Here is a 26,480-nt window from a genome sequence, read left to right on the forward strand (position 1 = left end):
TCAAGTATGGTGGAAGTCATGGCAACTTTTACTCTTGAACAGGTTGTCTTTTCCACAGCTCACCTTTTCCATGACTCAAATATATGATGCGTTATTGGCTCTAATACCAATTGTCAAGAACCGAATTAATATGTCAAAAGCCCTGGGAATAATGGAACACATCAAGCTAGGCTCATTAAACTATTGGGATAGTAACAACGAGTTGAAATTCTAGTACTTATTCTATCAATTAAAAGATAAGACTAGTGTTTGCAAAGTACATCTAGACAACACCCTAATCCATAGCTCAAGTGGTAGACCGAGTGAAAGTGTAATGCCCTGAAAATCGGGGGTCAGGTATATACTCGACTCCCGAGTTCCCGGGGTCACTTATGACCAGTTTTCATTGATTTGCGGTTAATTCAGTCTAAATGCGCATTCTGGAATTTCTTGGAACATGAGCACAAGCACACAAGTCTACTGAAATGAAAGGGGGTCAAATATACATACATATATATGTCCAAAAGAATAAAGGGGGTCGCACATGGCGTCACCCAACAAAATCATAAAAGAATAATATGTCCAAAAGAATAGAGCCGAGCCTACTACTCAGCGATCCATCGGCCCATCTACTGATCCGACGAGGTCCCGCTCATCAGCTGGAAATAGGAGAACTCGTCCTCCTCATCGAGACTCGCACCGCCAGACTCCTCGTGCTCCTCGTCACCTGCGACCAAGGAAGAGTCTGGTTAGTGTTTTAAAACACCGCCCCAGAGTGGGAGTGAGTGATCAACTAAGTGGGGGCTATTAACCTCAAGTTATAACAGGTATCAATTTTAATAGGAACTTAATAAAAAGCAGTCAATCATAACACCTAGCTAATCTTGTTAATGCGCATGCATGATAAATGATATGATGCGTGCCCTCTCCACAACACTCCCTCGAGCGACTCCATCTAACGATCGCGTATGACAACACTCCCTCAGAGCGACCACGATTGCTGAGTCGCCACCTTAGCTAGCGCGATGCAATGCGATGATATTAGCCGAGTTCTTAGTTAAGTCCATTCATCCAGCAGGTTGGGGAATCTGAAACACCCCATGTATCAATGCCCATAGTTGGTTGCAAGGCCAAGACCCCCCAACGTATGAGGTCTAGACCTCTCGGTCCTTGATCCCGTTGAGTTCCTCATCCCTGACTTCAAGCACATGAGGAGTGCCAAGAGAAAGGGATCGCTCGCGGTTACTATGGGGAGGCATGGTATCCCAGCGTAGGCCAACAGCTCGGACACAGTGTCCCATTCCACCATGCCCGGCTCACGAGGCTGTGGACCAGTGGTAATCGGTTATTGGTGGGCCGCTTACGGTTGTAGGGTGTTCCAGGTTCCATACATGTATGAGCAAGCAGGGTTAACAAACAAGGTTAGTCAGGCAGTAGCTTAGACTGCATGAGTCAGGCGAGCGTGAGACGAGTGACATCGGGCACAAGGGACCCATGTAATCGAACTACAACCACCCGAACACACCCGTCCAAACCCACGAGTCTAGCCATAGCAGTCCTACCGATGGGACTACCGTCTCTCATCCTGTTCCTAACTAACCCGATAGTGCGTTGGTGATCCCTAACATACCATTATCAAAGTTACCACCTAGCATATCAACATCATGTTCTCATGCATCTCAAGATATGAATCAAATGTTTTTAACAAGCAAGCTATCGCTATCGTGAAACATGTGCATGTGAGTTGTGTGGGTCTATAAGGAAGTTAAGCACTTCCTCCATATTACGAAATCGTATGCACAAGAGAAATGACATCATACATACTATGAGGTACAATACATGGAGAAATCAAGCAAGGCATAATCATGTAATCATACATACACAAATCATGTGAGAGGCAAGAACGACATCAAGAGAGAGATGAACACGTAAATTCGTACAATTTCATCAAACATACGCTTCCTAGGGTTTTCTCTAGAATTTCAAATATTGCATCTAAACAATCAAAATCATTAAGCTCATACTAAAATTGGTGCTAGGCCACCTAAGAACAATAGTCCGCACCTATGGGTCGTTGAAGACTTGGAGAGCGACCTAGGAATGAGGGCTTCGGGTTGAACGGCCGGAATCCCTAGAACAAGTTCTTGCATGTGAGAAATACATGCAAATCCTTTCTCAATATATGGACTTCAAGGAAAAGAGGGTGAAGGATCTTACCTAGATATCCCACGGACGATTGTTGAGGTTGTGGTGGTGAGTTCCCCTTGGAGATGGGATAGAGAGTTGAAAGGGTTGATTCTCATGGGCCCCACCTTGATCTAGGGTCGACCTTAGCTCTCTTCCACTCTCCCTTTCTCCTCTTTGCTCTCGCTTAACTGTTCACTCCCCAAGTATAGGGTTGTGATGTAGTAATAAACTCGGTGAGACCGAGGTCGAATCCCAAGGGACTGATACTTGTACGTAATCTGAAACTAAATAGAACTAGAACTAGATTAAGATGTAATCCAAATCAAATAGAATTTAAGGAATAATTATGGAATAATTATCTAAAACTTAAACAATTCAGGGAAGGAAAACTGGGGATTCAGAGGATCCACTTGTAGAGATCAGGGAGATCTTATGCCATCACCATGAAAATTAAACTGAACTTCTTTTAATATAGTCTTAAAGAGATGAAAGGTATATGAATTAGAATGGATTCCATCATCAAACCATGCCCAGGAGGCAAAGCAACTAACAGAATTAAACTAATTACCAACCAATCAACAATGCATGAAAGTTAGGAAGGGTATCATCATCCGACCATGCCCAGGAGACGATGGTGAACAACAGGGCTTCCTGACGTCATAAACATCAAAAGGGAAAAGGAGATATTCAAAGCCATTGCAGATCTATTGTAATTTCAGTCACAACAGACCATTAAAGACAAAAAAAAACATTCCTTTAATAATCAATCAAATTCAGTTCATAAATTTAAATTAAAAGCATACAATAGAGTCTCTCATCTCGCTACAGGCTTCCCCTCTTAGCCCCAGCTAAGAGGTTTAGCCGATCACGGGCATGATTAGGCTAAATTCAAAATAAAAAGAAAAAGAACAAGAGAAAAACCAGATCTCTCTCCCTCTGCTCACGTGCAACCACACCTTCCACGTCTAGCTCCACATCCCTGACTTCTCTCCCCCTGCTGTCTCCAAGCTTCACGTTAAAAGCCTTTTCCTCCTCAAGACGATCCCCTGTTCTCTCTCTCTCTCTCTTGCTTATATGGTGGTTCCGACCTCCATCGGCTGGGAGTGCGTAAGATGATGCAGAATGGCTGCAACGAAATCGTTTCGCAACTAGTTTGCAAATTTCAGGATTTCTTGCGCAAACGCATCAAGCTGCGGCTGAAGTTTTTGGATTGCTGATCCCTTCAGCTCGAAATTTCGGCGACATAGCTAGGATCATGGCTGACTTGCACTCCCACTAGACGGATCGGATCAACCATCTGATCAACAGGGGTGGACCACATCGTGCCGGATTGTCCGGATCGCGCGAACAGAGGCAACGCACGTCCGGACGCTGTACTACTGGTGGGGCCCACTTCACTGCTGGTTTGAGGAATCCACGACGTCCACTACATTCTACTCAAAAAACCGTTCTGATAGGGTCGGTTTTGGATTGACGCTGAAGCGGCCCACCTGATTTTCCATATTGCCATTTAACCTGCGTTTGAACGGTATTTTCCTATGTATGCGAGCATAGATTTGGAAAAACCTCATGTGTACGGTCAGTTTGACCTTTTGAAACAAATGGACGATCCGGATTAGAGATATTTGTGATGATGGTGGCCCACCTGACTTCAACCGCAACTCTCTATTGCAAACAACGAACGGCTTTGCCGTTTTTGAATTGTAATCGGCCAACGCCCTGTTGACCGACTTCAATTTCTTGGTGCACAGCGAGTCTTCAAGTACATGGTGTACACGCACTGCAGCATAGGGTCCACTTTGATATTTCATGAAATCCGTTCCATCCATCCATTTTGTCATATCATTTAAACCATCCAGACCAATTTTGAAGCATATCCACATATCAGGCGGGCCCCACATAACGATTAAAGGGGCTAATCTGTCCATTGGGCCACTTCCGGAGGGATCTGAGGGTTGAAATTCGACATGTACGGTTAATTTGTGGGCCCCTAGCCATGTATGAAGTTTTGAGCTGAATGGACGGTGGAAATCATGTGATCTTGCACTCTGGCTGACTTTCAGGCCACTTGAGCTTCAGTTTCTCAATTTCCTTGGATCTCTGGCGTGTAAATCCTTGATCTTGGTCCCAGGAAGTCTCATCCACTGCCTTGGTGATGCGAGCGAGTTAAATCCATATTTTTAGTGTCCTTTCCAGTCCACGCTCGTAGATTCACCTTGCATCACAACATGATTAAAAATAAAGCGTTAAACAGTATCATGCTCGTAAATCCAGCTAATAAATGGGGTCTAATATACAATATTTGACCCTCAACACAACCCCCAACCAGCATCTTGCTAGTCCCGAGCAAGGTATGCGAAAAAATAAGTTTAAGAATTACGAGCCAATTCTTATGAAATCGAGTGATATTTTGAAAAAATGATTCAGATACGAAAGATCTAAGATTCATGAATGTTGGGCATTACCATCTCTTGGACTCGAGCGCACGATAACTTCATAGTCGAGTTCAAAGTATTAGTCCCTTAATTAGAACAATCCTAAACACTGAGTTCCACAGGTGTATAGTGTAATCTCGGCTTTTAACATTAATACGCAACTCTCTGTTCCAGGATATCATTAGTAACCAGCAAGAGAGTCCATGATAACCAAAACTTACCTCGAAGATCATCTTTTCATTCCTTCAGCTTTTGATTTTTTTCATTAAAAGTAATACCAAAACAAATCCTCACCTATAGGGAGCAAACCTATGGTGAAGACTGCGTACTCAAACCTTTTTACGTATTATCCGTAGGGAATGAAATCCACACGTATAGGGAGCAATCCTATAGTGAAGAGTCCTTGCCTAACCTCTTTCAACGGTATCTTTTCCTTTCAATTGATTAAGACGGGCAATTTTTCAAGATGGTTCCTTCCATGCTTACTGATCACCAAATTAACCCTTCAGTATCAAACTGAAATCTTAATGTGTAAGCGAAATGTGACATGTGAAATCATGACTCATTCAATGTTTAAAACCTCTAACGATGGACTAACAATTTAAATTTAACTGTGAAATCTAATAGATAACTGAATCCATGAGTCATGAAGTACCAACATCACGCATCTTGAAATTCTAAGTGTCTTAGATGGCCGTTAAAATCACTTCGAATTCATCAGAAATCCTAAAAAAAAAATTTTAAAAATTTCCACAATTTTTGTTCAAGACCAAGAAAATGCTGATTAGGTCACCTAATCTCCCACCTCCAACTTAAAATCTACATTGTCCTCATTATAAAAGATATGAGCATGCAATGCACTTGGGACAACGAAAAGTAAATATGAAGTGATGGGAAGATAGTACCTGGATGATGAATCGAGAGACACTTTCCAAGAGATCGCAGCATGAGCGTCGATCAGCATGAGAGAGAAGGCAATACAAAAATAACAAAAATAAAATCCTACCTACCACTTTCGTAGGTGCTCTCGATTGCATTTAGCATATGCAACAAGCCTTTAAACCCCTAGGTTGCCCCTAGTGGACGAGTTGTAGTCTCGTGAGGGTTTGCAGTAATGTTGCCCACAAACATTGAACTAACTAATGATAAAAACGAAATGAAATGAAGAGCTGGGTTGCCTCCCAGGAGTGCTAAGTTTACCGTCTTCAGCCAGACAAATAAAGCAACTACCCTAGTCCTATGAAAGCGATAAACCTACCTATACCTCCATCAGACTAGGAGATCAATCCTGGTAAACAGGAGCAGTCAGGGGCATGGACATGTCCTCTAAATCAAATTTCCCGACAAATGGTTTCAGTCGATGTCCATTGACTTTAAACTCCTTGTCATTGTCGGGATCTCTTATTTCAACGGCCCCATGAGAAAAAACAGTAACAACAATGTAAAGGCCGGTCCAACGAGATCGAAGCTTACCCGAAAAGAGATGTAATCGAGAATTGTACAAAAGGACCTTCTGACCAGGCGTGCATGATTTTCACAAAATGTGTTGGTCATGAAATGCTTTCATCTTGTCCTTGTAAATTCTTGAATTATCGTACGCATCATTCCGGATTTCCTCAAGTCCATTCAATTGAAGTTTGCGTAGCGAGCCAGCGTTGTCAAGATTGAAATTAAGATTTTTGATCGCCCAGTATGCTTTATGTTCCAGCTCAACAGGCAAGTGACAAGCTTTAGACAAGTCTAAAGGGAGACATTCCAATAAGGGTTTTAAAGGCAGTACGGTATGCCCATAAGGCACCGGTCAATCGGATTGACCAATCCTTACGATCAGGGTTAACCATTTTCTCCAAAATGTGTTTAATTTCCCTATTAGAAATCTCAGCTTGCCCACTTGTCTGTGGGTGGTATGGGGTGCTCACCTTATGAGAGATACCGTATTTCTTCATTAAGCTCTCAAATGGTTTATTACAAAAGTGTGAGCCCCCATCACTAATGATGGCTTGAGGCGTTCCGAATCAAGAAATGATGTTTTCTTTTAGGAATTTAATAACCGTACGATGGTCATTAGTTCGACACGGAATCGCTTTGACCCATTTAGTGACATAATCTACGGTGAGCAAGATATACAGATTTCCAAACGATTGGGGGAATGGTCCCATGAAATCGATGCCCCAGCAATCAAATGCTTCAATGATAAGGATGGGATTCAAAGGCATCATATTTCGACGGGACAATGCTCCCAATTTCTGACAACGCTCACAAGCTTTGCAAAACTCATGAGTGTCCCCAAACATAGTGGGCCAGTAAAAGCCACACTGCAAGATCTTGGCCGTGGTCTTTTTAGCAGAAAAATGACCACCACAGACCTGTGAGTGACAGAAGGAGATGACGCTCTGATGCTCATCGTCTGGTACACATCTCCTTAGGATTTGGTCTGGGTAATATTTAAATAAATAAGGGTCATCCCAAAAAAAGTTGTGCACCTCGGTGAAGAATTTCTTCTTATCTTGCGCAGTCCATTGTGTCGGTATGGCACCTGTAGCAAGATAATTAGCAATATTAGCGAACCAAGGTGAATGGGAGACTCTGAACAATTGTTCATCAGGGAACATGTCATTGATATGGGTCGCCTCAAGGGAATCAGAGGTATTAAGGCGAGAAAGGTGATTGGCCACAACGTTTTCTACTCCATTTTTATCTTTAATTTCCAAATCAAATTCTTGGAGTAGAAGGATCCATAGTATCAGGCGGGGCTTAGAATCATTCTTATAAAGAAGATACTTCAGCGCCGCATGATCTGTATAGATAATGATCTTGGATCCGATCAGGTAGGACTTAAATTTGTCCAAGGCAAACACTACAGCTAAGAGTTCCTTTTCCGTAGTTGAGTAGTTCACTTGGGCTGAATTTAAAGTCCTACTCGCATAATGGATGACGTATGGTCTCTTATCTTTTCTCTGGCCTAGAACCGCTCCAAGAGCATAATCAGAAGCGTCGCACATAAGCTCAAAAGGAAGGCTCCAGTCGGGTGGCTGCATGATAGGTGCAGTGGTTAACGTGCCCTTAAGCTTGGTGAAAGCTCCCTGGCATTGCTCAGTCCACTCAAACGGAGCATCCTTTTGAAGAAGATTACATAAAGGACGAGAGAGGAGACTAAAGTCCTTTATGAATCGCCTGTAAAATCCTGCGTGTCCTAAGAAGGATCGCACATCTCTGATGTTCTTGGGTGGAGGTAAGTTAGAGATAAGATTGATTTTTACCTTATCAACCTCGATTCCCTTAGACGAGATGATATGCCCAAGGACAATTCCCTTCTGAACCATGAAATGGCACTTCTCCCAATTAAGTACCAAGTTCTTTTCTTCACATCTTTTCAGCACACATTTAAGACTTTCCAAGCACTTGCTGAAAGATGGACCGTAAACAGAGAAATCGTCCATGAAGACCTCTAGATATTTCCTCACCATATCAGAAAAGATACTAAGCATACATCGCTGAAAAGTGGCAGGGGCATTACATAGTCCGAATGGCATCCTTCAGTAGGCAAAGGTGCCGTAGGGACATGTAAATGTGATCTTTTCTAGTCTTCAGGGGCTATCTCTATCTGGTTGTAGCCCGAATATTCGTCAAGGAAACTGTAATAGGAATGACCAGCTAACCTTTCCAGGATCTGATCAATGAATGGTAAAGGAAAGTGGTCTTTCCTCATGACGGCATTCAACTTCCTATAGTCAATGCACATTCTCCAACCAGTAGTGACTCTAGTTGGCACGAGTTCATTATTAGCATTGGTTACGATGGTGATTCCGGACTTCTTAGGGACCACTTGAGTTGCACTCACCCATTGACTATCAGATATAGGGTATATGATACCCACGTCCAATAGTTTAAGAACCTCAGCCTTAACCACTTCCTTCATGTTTGGATTTAGTCTACGTTGTGGTTGCCGAGCGGTTTTTTCATTATCCTCAAGATATATGTGGTGAGTACAAATCAAGGGATCGATTCCCTTGAGGTCTACTATCGTCCATCTCAGGGCTCCTTTATGCTCAATGAGAGTAGATATGAGCATACTCTCCTGTTCTTTCTCCAGGTGGGCAGAGATCACTACCGGGTATGTCTCATCTTGACCTAAATAGGCATATTTCAAATCAGAGGGCAAAAGTTTTAGGTCAAGCTTCGGCAACTTGAGGTTAGACGGTAGAGGCACTACATCGGTTTGTGGCAATTCTTCAAATTGTGGCCTCCACCGATTAACTTCAAGTATCAGTGCAGTATTAAGCAAGGCGCACGTCTCCCTAATCATGTCATCATCAAAATCATGGGAGTGGGCCAGGCACATCTCTAGATGGTCGAAGGATAAGGTTAGAGGTGTTGTATCTTCCACGAAAGAGTCAATCATGTTAATGTCGTGGAAATCATCATCATCCTCTGAGTTGCTGCCGTTATTGAAAAAGATATTTGACTCCAATGTCAAATTTTCAAAAGACATAGTCATGACACCATTCCTGCAATTGATAATTGCATTTGACGTGGCAAGGAATGAGCGACCAAGAATGACGGGAATCTAAGTGCTCATGTTATTGATGGGTTCGGTGTCCAGGATGATAAAATCTACAGGGTAGTAAAATCTATCGACCTAGACTAACACATCCTCAATTATCCCTCTTGGTACACGAACAGAGCGATCGGCAAGTTGTAGTGTGGTCAGGGTGGGTTTTATCTCACCAAAATGTAACTGTTTGTATACTGAGTAGGGAATTAGATTTACGCTCGCTCCTAAGTCAAGAAGTGCGTGATCAATTCGATGGTTCCCGATTACACATGATATAGTTGGGCTACCGGGATCCTTGAATTTCTGCGGCACGTCTTGCTTCAGGATAGCACTCACTTTCTCAGTCAAGAAGATTTTCTTTTGAATAATTTGCCATCTTTTGGTCGTGCATAAGTCTTTCAGAAATTTGGCATATGAAAGAATCTGTTTCACGACATCAAGTAGAGGAATGTTAACTTTCACTTGTTTCAACACCTCCAGAATATCCTGAGAGTTAGAAAGACGTTTTGGTGCAACCAACCGTTGGGGGAACGGAGCAACTGGCTTTTCTAGAAGTTCCGGTCTAATTTTTGTGGGGCATCACTAGATCCATCATTATTGTCCTCTTCTGATTCTTGAGGCTTTTCGGGCCTAACCGGAAGAGTTTTATCAATGATCTTTCCACTCCTAAGAGTGGTGATGGATTTAGCGCGCCCCATCTGATTTGAAGAGTTGGGATCACTAATCTCGTACTGCGGTTTAGGATTAGGGAGAGGTTGTGCAAGAAGCATCCCCTTTTCTATAACTGTCATACGAGAATCTATCTTTTGTATAAAATCTGTAATTCCCCGCATTGCCTGAGCCAGCTCTTGTATGGAATTTTAAACCGGTTCCTCTTGAGGTTTCACTTGATTTGGATTTTGATTGAAAAAACCTTGAGGTTTCACAAAAAGAGGAAAGTTTCTAAAAATAATCTATTTCCTAAAAATAGGAAAATACTAGAATTAGAAAAAAATTTAAAATTTAAACCCTAATTGTAAAAGTAGAAAAAGTAGAGATATTAGGAAGGAATTACCAATTTAGAGACTTATGTCAGAATCCTACAAAACAAGAAAACAAATTAGTTCAAAAAAAAATCTAAAACTAATTCTAAACCTAATTAATTTCAGAGAGCGTTCAATGGCTATCTGTTCACTCCCCAAGTATAGGATTGTGATGTAGTAATAAACTCGGTGAGACCGAGGTCGAATCCCAAGGGACTGATACTTGTACGTAATCTGAAACTAAATAGAACTAGAACTAGATTAAGATGTAATCCAAATCAATTAGAATTTAAGAAATAATTGTGGAATAATTATCTAAAACTTAAACAATTCAGGGAAGGGAAACTGGGGATTCAGAGGATCCACTTGTAGAGATCAGGGAGATCTTATGCTATCACCATGAAAATTAAACTGAACTTCTTTTAATATAGTCTTAAAGAGATGAAAGGTATATGAATTAGAATGGATTTCATCATCAAACCATGCCCAGGAGGCAAAGCAACCAACAGAATTAAACTAATTACCAACCAATCAACAATACATGAAAGTTAGGAAGGGTACCATCATCCGACCATGCCCAGGAGACGATGGTAAACAACAGGGCTTCCTGACGTCCTAAACATCAAAAGGGAAAAGGAGATATTCAAAGCCATTGCAGATCCATTGTAATTTCAGTCACAACAGACCATTAAAGACAAAAAAAAACATTCCTTTAATAATCAATCAAATTCAGTTCATAAATTTAAATTAAAAGCATACAATAGAGTCTCCCATCTCGCTACAGGCTTCCCCTCTTAGCCCCAGCTAAGAGGTTTAGCCGATCACGGGCATGATTAGGCTAAATTCAAAATAAAAAGAAAAAGAACAAGAGAAAAACCAGATCTCTCTCCCTCTGCTCACGTGCAGCCACACCTTCCACGTCCCTGACTTCTCTCCCCCTACTGTCTCCAAGCTTCACGTCAAAAGCCTTTTCCTCCTCAAAACGATCCCCTGTTCTCTCTCTCTCTCTCTTACTTATATGGTGGTTCCGACCTCCATCGGCTAGGAGTGTGTAAGACGATGCGGAATGGCTGCAACGAAATCGTTTCACAACCAGTTTGCAAATTTTGGGATTTCTTGGGCAAACGCATCAAGCTGCGGCTGAAGTTTTTGGATTGCTGATCCCTTCAGCTCGAAATTTCGGCGACATAGCTAGGATCATGGCTGACCTGCACTCCCACTAGACGGATCGGATCAACCATCTGATCAACAGGGGTGGACCACATCGTCCCGGATTGTCCGGATCGCGCGAACAGAGGCAATGCACGTCTGGACGCTGTACTGCTGGTGGGGCCCACTTTACTGCTGGTTCGAGGAATCCACGATGTCCACTACATTCTACTCAAAAAACCGTTCTGATAGGGTCGGTTTTGGATTGACGCTGAAGCGGCCCACTTGATTTTCCATATTGCTGTTTAACCTGCGTTTGAACGGTATTTTCCTGTGTATGCGAGCATAGATTTGGAAAAACCTCATGTGTACGGTCGGTTTGACCTTCTGAAACAAATGGACGGTCCGGATTAGAGATATCTGTGATGATGGTGGCCCACCTGACTTCAACCGCAACTCTCTGTTGCAAACAGCGAACGACTTTGCCGTTTTTGAATTGTAATCGGCCAACACCCTGTTGACCGACTTCAATTTCTTGGTGCACAGCGAGTCTTCAAGTACATGGTGTACACGCACTGCAGCATAGGGTCCACTTTGATATTTCATGAAATCCGTTCCATCCAGCCATTCTGTCATATCATTTAAACCGTCCAGACCAATTTTAAAGCATATCTAGATATCAGGCGGGCCCCACATAACGATTAAAGGGACTGATCTGTCCGTTGGGCTACTTTTGAAGGGATCTGAGGGTTGAAATTCGACATGTACGATTAATTTGTGGGCCCCTAGCCATGTATGAAGTTTTGAGGTGAACGGACGGTGGAAACGTTGTGATCTTGCATTCTGGCTCACTTTCAGGCCACTTGAGCTTCAGTTTCTCAATTTCCTTAGATCTCTGGCATGTAAATCCTTGATCTTGGTCCCAGGAAGTTCCATCCACTACCTTGGTGATGCGAGTGAGTTAAATCCATATTTTTAGTGTCCTTTCCAGTCCATGCTCGTAGATTCACCTTGCATCACAACATGATTAAAAATAAAGCGTTAAACAGTATCATGCTCGTAAATCCAGCTAATAAATGGGGTCTAATATATAATATTTGACCCTCAACATTAACTCCTTTGGCAATGGTAGTGGTGGGAGTTATGAGATGAGGGTTAGAGATTTATTTCCTAGACTTGGGCCCTTTGGCCTTAAGTTTTCTCAAATTCCCAAAACAGTCTACTAAGACTCACTATTGGTGTTGGAGTGGCCCTAACACTCCTTTGGCCACCAAATTTGGTGGGTAGGTGTCTTATGGCCCGATTAGGGCCTGTGTAAAATTTGGGGACAAACGGATGAACGGATATAAGGTCTGAGTGAGCGATCCCGACCTTTAAATGGCCCTGTGGGGTCCATTTTGGTGATTGGAGCGGTTCTTGTGGCCCTCTGGCCATGAGACTTATAAGATAGATACTTCATAGCCCGATGAAGGGCCATGCAAAATTTGGAGACGATCGGATATGGGGTTTGGTCGTACGGGTCCGATTTGTGATCAACGGTCACCGTTCCTCGATCGGGTCCCAGAGTTCGTGGATGGGTGTAGAAAAATTTATTAGGCCTCCACCAAAAATGTAGAAGAGATTCGATGGTTGGATAGCCTGGTATCTCAGTTTCATTTGCGAGCGCCAGATTCCGGTCCTGGCATTGGTGGGGTGCATTTAGTCAGTGTCAGATCCCACTTCTGGGGGTCCACTCGGTCCGTGGTCTGCGATGGTCCACAAGCCCAGTGAGCTCTATGGTTCCATAGATTTTTAGATTTTTCTGACCTTCCCGCGTCGAGGTATAGCCCACACGGGCTGTTGCTAAGTGTAAACGGTCATCCGGCTTGGCGGCCCGCACTTGGTCTTACCATGACCCGTCTGGTCCACTCAATTTGGCTAATCCTTGATAAATTTTTCATGTGGTACCCTACTACAAGTGGTTTAAACGAAGGGTCCTGCGATAATTCCTACGTGAATGCCCTAGGACACTGTGCTAGTCAGACGGGAAGTTACAATCTACCCCTCTTACAAATAAATTTCACCCTCGAAATTTGTACCTGTTCGTATTGCTGAAGTAGGGTTGGGTAATGCTTGCGAACTTCTGCTTCCGTCTCCCAAGTGACCTCTTCTTCATCGTGATGGGTCCATAGTACCTTGACCAATGGGATGACCTTGTTACTTAGGACCTGCTCCTTCCTATCAAGCATTCGAGTGGGTCGGAGAATGTAAGTGGCATTTTTCTTGAGTTCCACATGCTCCCACTTAATGATATGTGAAGGATTGAGGACGTACTTCTTCAACATTGATACGTGGAAGACGTTATGCACTCCAGCGAGGGGCGTAGGTAGGGCCAAGCGATAGGCAACCGCACCAACTCCGTCCAAAATCTGGAATGGCACGATGAACCGTGGCGCGAGTTTTCCCTTCTTGCCGAAGTGTAAAACGCTCTTCATTTGGGAGATCTTGAGAAATACGTGGTCCTCAGCTTCAAATTCCAAATCCCTCCGCCTTGTGCCGACATAGCTCTTCTGCCTGTTTTGAGCCGTTAAGAGGCGGCGTTAGATAATTCCAATCTTCTCAGTCGTGATCCGCACCAAATCCGGTCCTAGCAAACTCTTCTCGCCAATTTCCTCCCAATAATGCGGGGCTCGACACGGACACCCATATAAAGCCTCGTAAGGCGTCATACCGATGCTAGCCTGGAAGTTATTGTTGTAGGCGAACTCGGTATATGGGAGACAATCGTCCCAACTCTCCTAAAAGTCCAGGACACAAGCCCGCAACATGTCTTCCAAAATCTGGTTCACACGCTCGGTTTGCCCATCTGTCTGTGGGTGGAAGGCAGTGCTAAACTTCAACTTCACTCCCATGGCCTCTTGGATGCGAGTCCAGAAGATCGACGTGAATCGTGTGTCCCAGTCCGACACAATTTCCAACGGGACACCATGGAGTCGCACGATTTCCTTGATATACAGCTTGGCTAAATCATCGGCAGAGCTAGATATCTTGATTGGCATGAAATGGGCTGATTTGGTTAGCTGTCCACAATCACCCATATCGAGTCATGCCCCTTCCTTGTCTTGGGCAAACCGGAAATGAAGTCCGTGGATATGAAGTCCCACTTCCATTCTGCTATACGCATGGGCTGCAATAGGCCCGGTGGTCGGCGGTGTTCAGCCTTGACTTGTTGACAGGTGAGGCATCGGGACACATACTCCGCTATTTCCATCTTCATGTTGTCCCACCAATAGGTTAGCTTCAGATCCTGGTATATCTTTATACTACCAGGATGCATCGCCAACTCAAAATTGTGAGCGGCACTTAGAACTTCTTCTCGTAGTCCTTGAAGGTTTGGAATACAAAGGCAGCCTCGGTACCGCAATCCCCTATCAGTACCGATCCTCTAATCAGACTTCCCGTCCTTCTTTGCTCTTTCCCTCATCTTCTTCAATAACTCATCGCCCTCCTGGGCTTCCATGATTTTACTGTCAACCAGTGGCTGGGCCTAAATGTGAGCTATGACCTCGTACGACTCCTCCACGGTTAGCTTTGTGTCGAAGTCCCAAACGAATTCCACCATATCCCACTCTCTCACCATTAGCGGGGCCACAAATTCGATTGTCTTTTTGCGACTCAAAGCGTCCGCCACCAGATTGGCCTTGCCAGGGTTATATGAGACATCGAACTTGAAATCCTTCAACATTTCCATCCAGCGACGCTGTCTCATGTTCAGGTCCTTCTGGGTGAAGATGTATTTGAGGCTCTTATGGTTAGAAAAGAGCTCAAACTTCTCACTATAAAGATAGTGTCCCCATATCTTTAATGTGAAAATTACCACCGCAAGCTCGAGGTCATGTGTAAGGTAGTTCTCCTCGTGTTTCCTTAACTACCGGGATGCATACGCAATCACCCTATCCTTTTGCATGAGCATGCAACCCAACCCTACTTGAGAGGCGTCCGTATAAACGGTATACCTGACCCTTTGCTCAGGTAGCACAAGTATCGGTGGCGATGTCAGTTTATCTTTCAACTCTTGGAAGGCCGCCTCCGCCTTTTCATTCCAGGCAAATTTGAGGTCCTTCCGAGTTAGCTGGGATAGCGGTCGGGCTATCTTCGAGAAGTCTCTAATGAATCTGTGATAATAGCCTGCAAGACCAAGAAAACTTCGCACTTCCGTAACCGACTTCAGTTACTTCCAATCTTGTACCGCTGCCACCTTGGCGAGATCCACAGATATCCCTTCCTTGGACACTACATGTCCCAGAAATTTAACCTCATTCTTCCAAAAGGCACATTTTCTAAATTGTGCAAACAGTCGATTTTTCTCTAGGGTTTCGAAGACTGCCCTTAAATGTTCTTCATGCTCTTCACGGCTCTTTGAATAAATCAATATGTCATCGATGAACACGATGACGAATCTGTATAAGAATGGCCTAAGGATTCTATTCATGAGGTCCATGAAGACCACTGGGGCAGTGGTGAGCCCGAACGACATAACCAGGAACTTGTAATGACCAAAACAAGTCTTGAAGGCCGTTTTCTGTATATCTTCGTCCCTAACTCACAGCTGATGGTACCCTGAGTGTAGATCGATCTTTGAGAAATATTGAGCACCTCTCAACTAGTCGAATAAATCGTCGATTCTGGGCAACGGGTACTTGTTCCGAACTGTCACTTGGTTCAATCTCCTGTCATCCACACATAGTCGTAAAGAGCCGTCCTTCTTCTTTACAAATAGGACTGGGGCTCCCCATGGCGACACACTGGGTCGGATGAAGCCTAACTCTAGCAAATTGTCGATTTGAGTCCGTAGTTCTTCCATCTCACATGGGGGCATGCGGTAAGTAGGCAAGGAGATGGGCTTGGCACTCGGAACCAGATCAATCGTGAAGTCTATCTCACATCGAGGCAGAAGTCCAGGTATAGTCTTAAACATGTCCTAAAAATTGTGGACCATGGGTGTGTCCGTTATCGAGGGTCCAACATAACCCTCCTCCAATGAAGCATAACACAAATTTTTTTCTTAGTGGCTGACCTGGAATAGGAACGTGAAGGGAACTTAGTCACCCTCGTATATTATCACTGTCCTTGATTCACAATCAACTTTCGCCTTCATCGATGTCAACCAGTCCATACCCAAGATGACGTCGTAATGGAAAATCTTAGTTGCGATCAAATCGACGAGTACCACCTTGCCCCCCAAGTCTATGGGGCAATCACAACACATCCTCGTCGCTTCAGAAATAGTTCCAGCGATGGCAATGATTCTCACCCCTATGATAGGAGTGAGGCGTAGGCCTAAGTGCTTGACGGTTGCATGCGATACGAGAGAAACAGTAGCTCCAATGTCCACTAGCAGAAATATGGGAGTACCTTGAACATGAGCCGTCACCTCGAAGGCCATATGATTGGGAATAACTATATCTTGGCCATTAGCCGCTAAGGCATGCACCCGTGCCTGCTATGGAAAGTTCGGCAGCTGCATGAGCCGTTGTGGTGGCCTAACTTGAGGTGGTGGTAGACGGTGAAACTGCTGGCTAGGCCCCATTGCCCGTAGGGGCGGAATCTGTAAGGCCCGCTGTGGGGGCCTGGTGTTGCGTTGCGGTGGCGTGAAGCCAAGTCCCTCATTCTGGTAAAACAACAGGGTTCAGAGTGACTCGCCCTCTTACAGTAGCTACATGTCTGGGCAGGTCGTGCAGAAGGGACCGGTGTGGCTGCCAGTTGGGGCGGAGGTTAGGGTGTGGCCTTTTTCCCGAAAAAGAAGAGGACGGTCCCTCCATCCTATTTCGTGGCCCTAGCTGTGTACGGTTCCATGTGACCCGCTCCTCATCCTATTCCGCCCGTATCGACATCTCGACGAGCTTGGCATATATTCTGATGCTGGCACAACACATCTTGGAGCGGATGCTGCTCCTCAACCCCGCTGAAAATCACCTCATCTTAATCGCCTCGTTGGCGATCATCTAAGAAGCGTAACGCGACAATTCTGTAAACCGATTCTCATATTGTGCTACAATCATTCCTCCTTATTGGAGGCGGAGGAATTCATTCTCTCTCATGCTGGTATGTCTGAGGGAGATATTTTTCATTGAAGCGGGCCTCAAACGCCTCCCACGTCCACACGTGGTCCTTGGGGATAGAGCGGAGGACGCTCTCCCACCATAGGTCAGCCTCTTTCTCAAAGAGGTAGGAGAGGAGTTCCACATTCTCTGCTTCTGTACAATGGAGGGCCTAAGCAATTTGGTGACTCGATTGAGCCAGTACTCTGCTTCCTCGTGGCGGTGGGTGCCTGCAAACGTAGGTAGTCTGTACCGCTGAAACCGCTCAAATAGGTTACTCATGTTGTTGGCGGGTGCAGTTAAGCCGGGTTGCGCCGGTTGCGGCATACCCATGTTCTGGGCCATGGCCCCCATTATAATGGCCATCATCTGCTGTTATTGTTGTATATTAGTGACCGTCATCTGTTATTGTTGTTGTATGAGAAGCAACATCTGGTTTACTCGATTCATAACCTGTGGCGTAGGAGGTTCGGGTGTCGCGGTTTGCGGTGGCGGAGCAATCGGGGCCTCCTCTTGGGTAGTACTACCCCTGTTCTGGGATCCATTCATACCTAGGGGGCCTTGTTGATTGTCGGGGAGGAGGTCCCTATCGACTAGGCTGTCGTGAGGAAGGTAGACGTATCGACCCTTTGGTCTCGGAGGCATTTCCTGGATAAATTTTTTTTTTTTTAGTATTAGTCACTAGAACATCGCGTACACTAGGCATACTAGACCTATAGCCTGTTATTCATGACTATAATAGCAACACAGGCAAGGCACATTTCTAGCGAAGAGAACTTCATGACGATCCATACATTAGCATTAATTTCAAAATGCCATTAACATGGCCAGTTACATGCTACAACATGGATTACACAGATTACTAGATATGCTAAACGAAGAAGAAAAACAAGCTTGTTAAGCAAAAGTCATATGCATCCATCAGTACATAAGATTAGACCTAAACAACTTAAAACCGACTACTAATCATCAATAGAGTCGTGGTGCTACTCGTCTGAGTCGGGCGAAAGCGGGAGTGCTTCTTCCCCTTTGCTGCAGCAGATCAGGGCCTTTATGGCTCGATACATCTTCTTGTTCCATTTCTCCTGTTTCGCTTGGTTCCTCGCTTGGGTTTCCTTGATCTCTGCTACCTTTGCCTTGAGCGCATCCAAGCGCTCACGTATGCCTAGAGCGGCAGAGGACCCACCTCCAACTCTTTCAACTCCCTCTACTTCGCCCTCGTCTTCACCTTCATTTTCATCATTGCTCTCGTCACCCCCATCACTTTCCTCTTCTTCTTCGTCAGCATCCCCATATTTGTCGATGCGGGCTTGCCGCTGCTTCGGGCCTATTCCCATCCTATTTAATATGCCATCGCCCAGTAGTTAAGTCGGTAACAGGTTCCCATCTGATCCGCCTACTCCATATTGTTGAGCAAACCGACAAACTAGGCGACTAAATGGGAGGCACGAACTCTTCCTTATAGACCTCGCAGCCCGTACAATCTGGTGGAGTACTATGCTAGAGAGGCACACATCTGTTCCCCGTCCTACCTGATATAGGCACTTTACCATATAGCGGGAGCACTCAAAGCAGTTCAGTAGCCACGGATACACATTTTGGGTGCAAATGCGGTGAAACGCTCGGTATTCTGGCCTAAGGTTGGTCGAGCTCAGACTGACCTCTTGCTTCCCCCTCTTCCAGTGGGCAACCGTCCACACAAAAAGCGGGTCCTCTCCTTACAGGCTTAACTCGCATCCAACTCATTCTTGTCGATTAGCACCTCCCTAGTGGCACTCCCAGTATGCTAGCAATGACCTCCACCCCAATTAGGAACCTCTTGCCTCCCACTACTAGATCAAAGCCCAATGGCTTGAATTGAGGGTTTCTAATCCGCAAGTAGAAGGCCCTAGCTTGACCTTCATCTGCCTGAGAGTCTCCATAGAACACTGGACCCCATCCTTTCTGCACAAGCCGACCGAGTTGGGCGTACTTATCTAACAGATGCTCCTCCACAGAGGCTTCGAAGGTGAACTGCGAACGCGAAAATTTCCCCTATCCTCAACGGATGGTCGGGACGTTTGGGCCGCAGGAGCCCCTTGGGAGTCGTTCTTACGCTTGGATCAGACTTTTGCTACTTCCTTTCCCTTCGGATCGGCCTTTTGCTTGCTTCGCCTCTCTCGGCTCGGCCCCAGCTCGGCAATTACCAGTCTTTTCTTCCCCATAAGTGAAAGAATCACCGGGATGGAGAAAAAGGCGTCGATGGTAGCTAGAAACGCCATTTCTTTGGCAAAGAGAGGGATGGTTGTTGAGAGTGAGTAAATAGGAAAATGGGTTTAGGGTTGGTTTTGTGATAGGAGCTTGAGACGAGTTTGGGTGAGAATGTTTGAGAAAGGTATTGGTTTGTTGCAAGGGTTTTAGGGATGAGGAGGGAATGGTTTTGGGAGTTTGTTTTAGGAATGGGCTTTGAATGGTCTTGGAATGGGTTGAATGTGGATTTGAAGGAATGAATTTGGAGATGGATTGAAGATATGAGCTTTGAGAAAGGTTTTGAGATGGGTTCTATGAGGAATGGAGTTGGAGAATGGGAATTGAGATGGGGGTTTAAAGAAATGGGTAAGAAGGGTTTTGGGAAGTGGAATTCGAAAATGAGGAAGAAGAGAGTGAAAGGAGTGGGGTTTTGGTGAATAGGTCTAAAAGGAAATATGGGTGATGAGAGGGATTTGGGGAATGAGTTGAGAGTAAATAGATGGAAACAAACAAAAAGAAATGAGTTTTGAAAAAGAGGAGAAGGCGGTTTGGAGAATTGGGTTCTCGAATGGATTTTGGGGAGGGAGGCTTATGAATGGGTTTTCAAAGTGAGAATGAAGTGGTTCTTGGAAATGAGAACGGGAGGAATGATAATGGGTTCTTAAGACAAAGAGTTTGGGAATGAGGAAGAAGAGATGGAGATGTGGAAGAGGTGATGATGGGTTGTGATGAAGGAGAGATGAGGGATTTGAGATTTTGGAAAAGGGAGAGGCTTTTCTTAATGTTTGGGAGAAGTAGAGAGGGAGGAAATGAGAGGAAATAGGGCTATTGAGCCTCTATTTGCAAGGAAGGTGAGCCCCACACGAGTACAAGGTGTACATAGAGAGAGAGCTCGAATATGGCCTGGGCGTGGCCATGCCGGCACGCTGGAGCTTAGGCGTGGGCATGCCGGTGGGCGTGGGTAGTGGACTGGGGCTGGGCGTGGGTAGTGGGCGTGGGCACGCCGATGGGTGTGGGCAGTGGATTGGGGTTGGGCGTGGGCACGCCAGCACGCTGGACTCTTGGGCGTGGCCACGCCGGTGCCCTATTTGGGTCCCGTTGTCTTTCGACTTGTCGGGCGCCAGTAAGGCCTCCTGAGACATGCCATATATGAATTTGGGGTAGGAGAAGCTAATCTATGTAATGGGCCAAGTGGTTTCGGGAGTTTCCCCTCGGTTTACGGCCAAAATCCTAGTTTCCCCCATTCCACTAATTTTGGAAAAATCTCGTTCACCCCTAAGTCTCTATCCTCAAGTGGGTCGGAACTATTAAATTTGGCCCGAAACTAGATCATTCGTATGCGGATGTTGGCTTCAACCTTCAAATCTTTCGATTCCCTGCTCGTTCCTACCGATGGGTTGAGGTCTTGCCCGACTCCCCGATTCATTTTTTCGCATCCATGCTTTCTCTCACCACCCAATCCTATTTCCTAGTAAGTCTCTACCGTTCATCTAAGATTTTCGGTTTAAGGCTCGGGATGGCTCCTAGCGTCCTAAGTCCCTGTTGCGTTATCTAATACGTATCCTCTCAAGTCAGCGGACGCGTTAGCGAGCTCATGACCCATGACCCAGTTACCTCCAAACCATGCTCTGATACCAACTTGTAACGCCCTGAAAATCGGGGGTCGGGTATATACTCAACTCCCGAGTTTCTGGGGTCACTTATGACCAGTTTTCATTGATATGCGGTTAATTAAGTCTAAATGCGCATTCTGGAATTTCCTGGAACATGAGCACAAGCACACAAGTCTACTGAAATGAAAGGGGGTCAAATATACATATATATACATGTCCAAAAGAAAAAAGGGGGTCACACATGGCGTCACCCAACAAAATCGTAAAAGAATAATGTGTCCAAAAGAATAGACCTGAGCCCACTGCTCAGCGATCCATCGGCCCATCTACTGATCCGATAAGGTCCCGCTCATCAGCTGGAAATAGGAGAACTCGTCCTCCTCATCGAGACTCGCACCGCTAGACTCCTCGTGCTCCTCGTCACCTGCGACTAAGAAAGAGTCTGGTTGGTGTTTTAAAACACCGTCCCAGAGTGGGAGTGAGTGATCAACTCAGTGGGGGCTATTAACCTCAAGTTATAACAGGCATCAATTTTAATAGGAACTTAATGAAAAGCAGTCAATCATAACACCTAGCTAATCTTGTTAATGCGCATGCATGATAAATGATATGATGCGTGCCCTCTCCACAACGCTCCCTCGAGCGACTCTATCTAACGATCGCGTATGACAACACTCCCTCAGAGTGACCTCGACTGCCGAGTCGCCACCCTAACTAGTGCGATGCAATGTGATGATATTAGCCGAGTTCTTAGTTAAGTCTGTTCATCCAGCAGGTTGGGAAATTTGAAACACCCCATGTATCAATGCCCATAGCTGGTTGCGAGGCTAAGACCCCCCAACGTGTGAGGTCTAGACCCTGCGGTCCTTGATCCCATCGGGTTTCTCATTCCCGACTTCAAGCACATGAGGAGTGCCAAGGAAAGGGATCGCTCGCGGTCACTACGGGGAGGTACAGTACCCCAGCGTAGGCTGATAACTCGGACATAGTGTCCCATTCCACCATGCCCAGCTCACGAGGCTATGGACCAGTAGTAATCGGTTATTGGTAGGCTGCTTACGGTTGTAGGGTGTTCCAGGTTCCATACATGTATGAGCAAGTAGGGTTAACAAACAAGGTTAGTCAGTCAGTAGGCTAAATGCACGAGTCAGGCGAGCGTGAGACGAGTGACATCGGGCACAAGGGACCCATGTAGTCGAACTACAGCCACCCGAACACACTCGCCCAAACCCGTGGGTTTAGCCATAGCATAGTCCTACCGATGGGACTACCGTCTCTCATCCTGTTCCTGACTAACCCGATAGTGCGTTGGTGATCCCTAACATACCACTATCAAAGTTACCACCTAGCATATTAACATCATGTTCTCATGCATCTCAAGTATATGAATCAATTTTTTTAACAAGCAAGTTATTGCTATCGTGAAACATGTGCATGTGAGTTGTGTGGGTCTATGAAGAAGTTAAGCACTTCCTCCATATTACGAAATCGTATGCACAAGAGAAATGACATCATACATACTATGAGGCACAATACATGGAGAAATCAAGCAAGGCATAATTATGTAATCATGCATATACAAATCATGTGAGAGGCAAGAACGACATCAAGAGAGAGACGAACACGCAAATTCATACAATTTCATCAAACATACGCTTCCTAGGGTTTTCTCTAGAATTTCAAATATTACATCCAAACAATCAAAATCATTAAGCTCGTACTAAAATTGGTACTAGGCCACCTAAGAACAATAGTCCACACCTATGGGTCGTTGGAGACTTGGAGAACGACTTAGGAATGAGGGCTTCGGGTTGAACGGCTAGAATCCCTAGAACAAGTTCTTGCATGTGAGAAATACATGCAAATCCTTTCTCAATATATGGACTTCAAGGAAAAGAGGGTGAAGGATCTTACCTAAATGTCCCACGGACGATTGTTGAGGTTGTGGTGGTGAGTTCCCCTTGAAGAAGGGATAGAGAGTTGAAAGGGTTGATTCTCTTAGGCCCCACCTTGATCTAGGGTCCACCTTAGCTCTCTTCCACTCTCCCTTTCTCCTCTTTGCTCTCCCTTAACTCCCTTGACAATGGTAATTGTGGTGGGAGTTATGAGATGAGGGTTAGGGATTTATTTCCTAGACTTGGGCCCTTTGGCCTTAAGTTTCCTCAAATTTTCAAAATAGCCTACTAAGACTCACTACTGGTGTTGGAGTGGCCCTAACACTCCTTTGGCCACCAAATTTGGTGGTTAGGTGTCTTATGGCCCAATTAGGGCCCGTGTAAATTTTAGGGATAAATGGATGAACGGATATAGGGTTTGAGTAAGCGATCCCGACCTTTAAATGGTTCTGTGGGGTCCATTTTGGTGATTGGAGCGGTTTTGGTGGCCCTTTGGCCATGAGACTTATAGGATAGATACTCCATGGCCCAATGAAGGGCCATGCAAAATTTAAAGACGATCGAATATGGGGTTTGGTCGTACGGATCCGATTTGTGATCAAAGGTCACCGTTCCTCGATTGGGTCCCAGAGTTCGTGGATGGGTGTATGAAAATTTATTAGGCCTCCACCGAAAATGTAGAAGAGATCCGATGACTGGATAGCCTGGTATCTCGGTTTCATTTGCGAGCGCCAGATTTCGGTCCTGGCATTGGTGGGGTGCATTTATTCAGTGCTAGATCCCACTTCTGGGTGTCCACTGGGTCCTTGGTCCGCAATGGTCCACAAGCCCAGTCAGCTTTATGGTTCCCTAGATTTTTAGATTTTTCTAACCTTCCCGCGTCGCGGTATAGCCTGCACGGGCTGTTGCTAAGTGTAAATGGTCATCTGGCTTGGTGGCCCGCACTTGGTCTTGCCATGACCCGTCTGGTCCACTCAATTTGGCTAATCCTTAATAAATTTTTCATGTGGTACCCTACCACAAGTGGTTTAAACGAAGGGTCCTGCGGCAATTCCTACGTGGACACCCCAGGATACTGTGCTAGTCAGACGGGACGTTACAAAAAGATACCTCGTTTCAACACTGAGGTCTTGGTATCGCTCCCTAGTGGGGGTGGCTAACAGTGAAGTGTGAACTGATAGTGGGGTGTACTAACAAGCTAAAAATAAAAAAATAATAAATAATAATAAGAGTACACCTAGGCACAACGTAAACATTGATAACAGTTTTTTAGGCCACAAATACCTGGAGCGTCCGATGAGCCCTAATGCAAGTGAGAAACCCTCTTTTGCATAAATCCCTTTTTGTTGTCCCAACGGTCCCCAATGGTACATATATGCTCACATATGTCCACCTAGCTACTATAATTAATGACTTAATTAATGTAAATAAATACGGGCAAAAGACTTGTTTCACCTTTAGTTTCGAAAAGGAACCACCACTTGGGTGAGCCTCACAATAGTGTTAATGTGAAATTTACCCCAACCATAAGTTGGTTAACCCCATGTGGTCCTCATTCATAGTTCAGGTGGACCACAAGATCAGAAACGGCTTATGGGGAAAAGTTCACCCTCCAAATTGTTTGCCTTGATGTGGCCCACTTGAATCACAGATGGGCTTGATTTTTGGCCTCAAGCCTACCTTTTAATGTGGCATCTAATGATTTGAGTGGATTTCACATATTCATCATGGTGGGCGCTGTAAAAATTAAGGGTGGACGTCTCTTTCCCAACTGTTTTCATTGGTGAGACCCTACTTGAATCACAGGTCAGCCTGATTTTTAGGCTCTAGGCGTAGGATTACACATCTAATGGTTGGACTGGATCTCACGTACACATCATAGTGGGCAGGTAAATAATCAAAGACGGGCGTCCGCCTCCCCTTGTTTCGAGAAAACTGCTCCAGCTGGCATAAAGTGTTAACTTAAGGGAGTAACTAATTGTAGTAAATGTGGAGAGAGAAAGTTATTCAAAGTTACTTCCAAAATTGTTGGCAGCTCAAATGGACCCAATATAATAGAATATAATAATTTGCATATGAAACTCTTAACACATGTAAAGATTTGATATAAGATATATTTTACAAGCATTTTAACATCCCTTATTGTAAAATAGTTTTGAATGCATTTGTTTGTACTATGTATGATTATAGTGTCCTTTGTATGTAAGTTTTTCAAGATATTTGCTATTTTGGTTTATTTTTTAAAATATGAGTTTTTTTTTTTAACGTAAGAATATTATTAATCACACAGGAAACGAAACAACACATAAAGAGAAAAACTCCCAAAAAATAGAAAATAAAATAAAATAAAAAGAAAACATAAAATAAAATACAAAGTCATTCCCAAGCTGCCCAACTCCCTAAACAAAAACAACTAGGGACCCAATCTCTAAAGAAAACTAAAACCATCAAGAAAACCCCCACCCTTGAGACCACAATGTTCCCAAAACAATGGTTATTTCTTTTTGCCCATAGAGCCCAAAACACCGCATGGAGAAGAATGCATCATTTTCTTTTGCTAACTGTTCCCCCTGATTCCCTGTGCCAGTTACTAAGGAGGCCTTCCATTAAACTAGGCCAAGAGACTCCAGTCAGGTAAAAACACTCCCCCAGATGTCTATGATAAAAGGGAAATTGATAAATAGATGGTCCAGTGATTCATTCACTTGAAGTCAAAGAAGGCAAGCATTTGGGAATAGCATCCCTCTTTTTCATAAATTGTCTATCATTCATAATCTTTTCCGACCCACCAACCATCCAAATGCTGCCACTCTGGGAGGCACCACGTAAGACCATGTATAAAGGTCTCGTGTGAGAGGAGGATCTAGTCACTACAGGAACCAACATGGATTTGTTGAACGAGCACATAGAGAAATAACTCGACCCAACCAGCGACTATCTTGATGTTACGGTAGGAAGAAAAGTCAGTATATGAATTCGAAGAAGAGTGAGATCAGTAATTTATAAATCATCAAGGTTCCTTCTCAAGGGGGCCCGAGCCCCTCCATCATTATCCCCAACATATCATTAAATGACCAAGATATTTGTATTCAGATAAAAACACAAGCCCATAAATGATTAAGACAAGGTAGGGGAGCCTCACCAAATATCCAACCAAAATTTAATTCTCCTACCATTTCCTAGGGAGAAATGAATTTTATCTCAAAGAAACGGAACTATCCTCTCAATTCCTTTCAAAAGGAAGGAAGCTCTGTATAGTGTAGAATTTTTGTCCACCATCTTTCATTATAAACCCCATGTTCAGTAGTTACAATTTTGCGCCACAAACTATCATTC

The 26,480-nt window shown here is 44.6% G+C and overlaps 1 pseudogene; it reads right to left on the bottom strand.

The window, feature by feature from the left end:
* Positions 1-6,490: 6,490 nt before the first annotated feature.
* LOC131249727 (uncharacterized) lies at positions 6,491-14,826 on the bottom strand (annotated as a pseudogene).
* Positions 14,827-26,480: the final 11,654 nt, after the last annotated feature.

The sequence above is a fragment of the Magnolia sinica genome, chromosome 6, assembly GCF_029962835.1.
Source record: "Magnolia sinica isolate HGM2019 chromosome 6, MsV1, whole genome shotgun sequence".
NCBI lineage: Eukaryota > Viridiplantae > Streptophyta > Magnoliopsida > Magnoliales > Magnoliaceae > Magnolia > Magnolia sinica.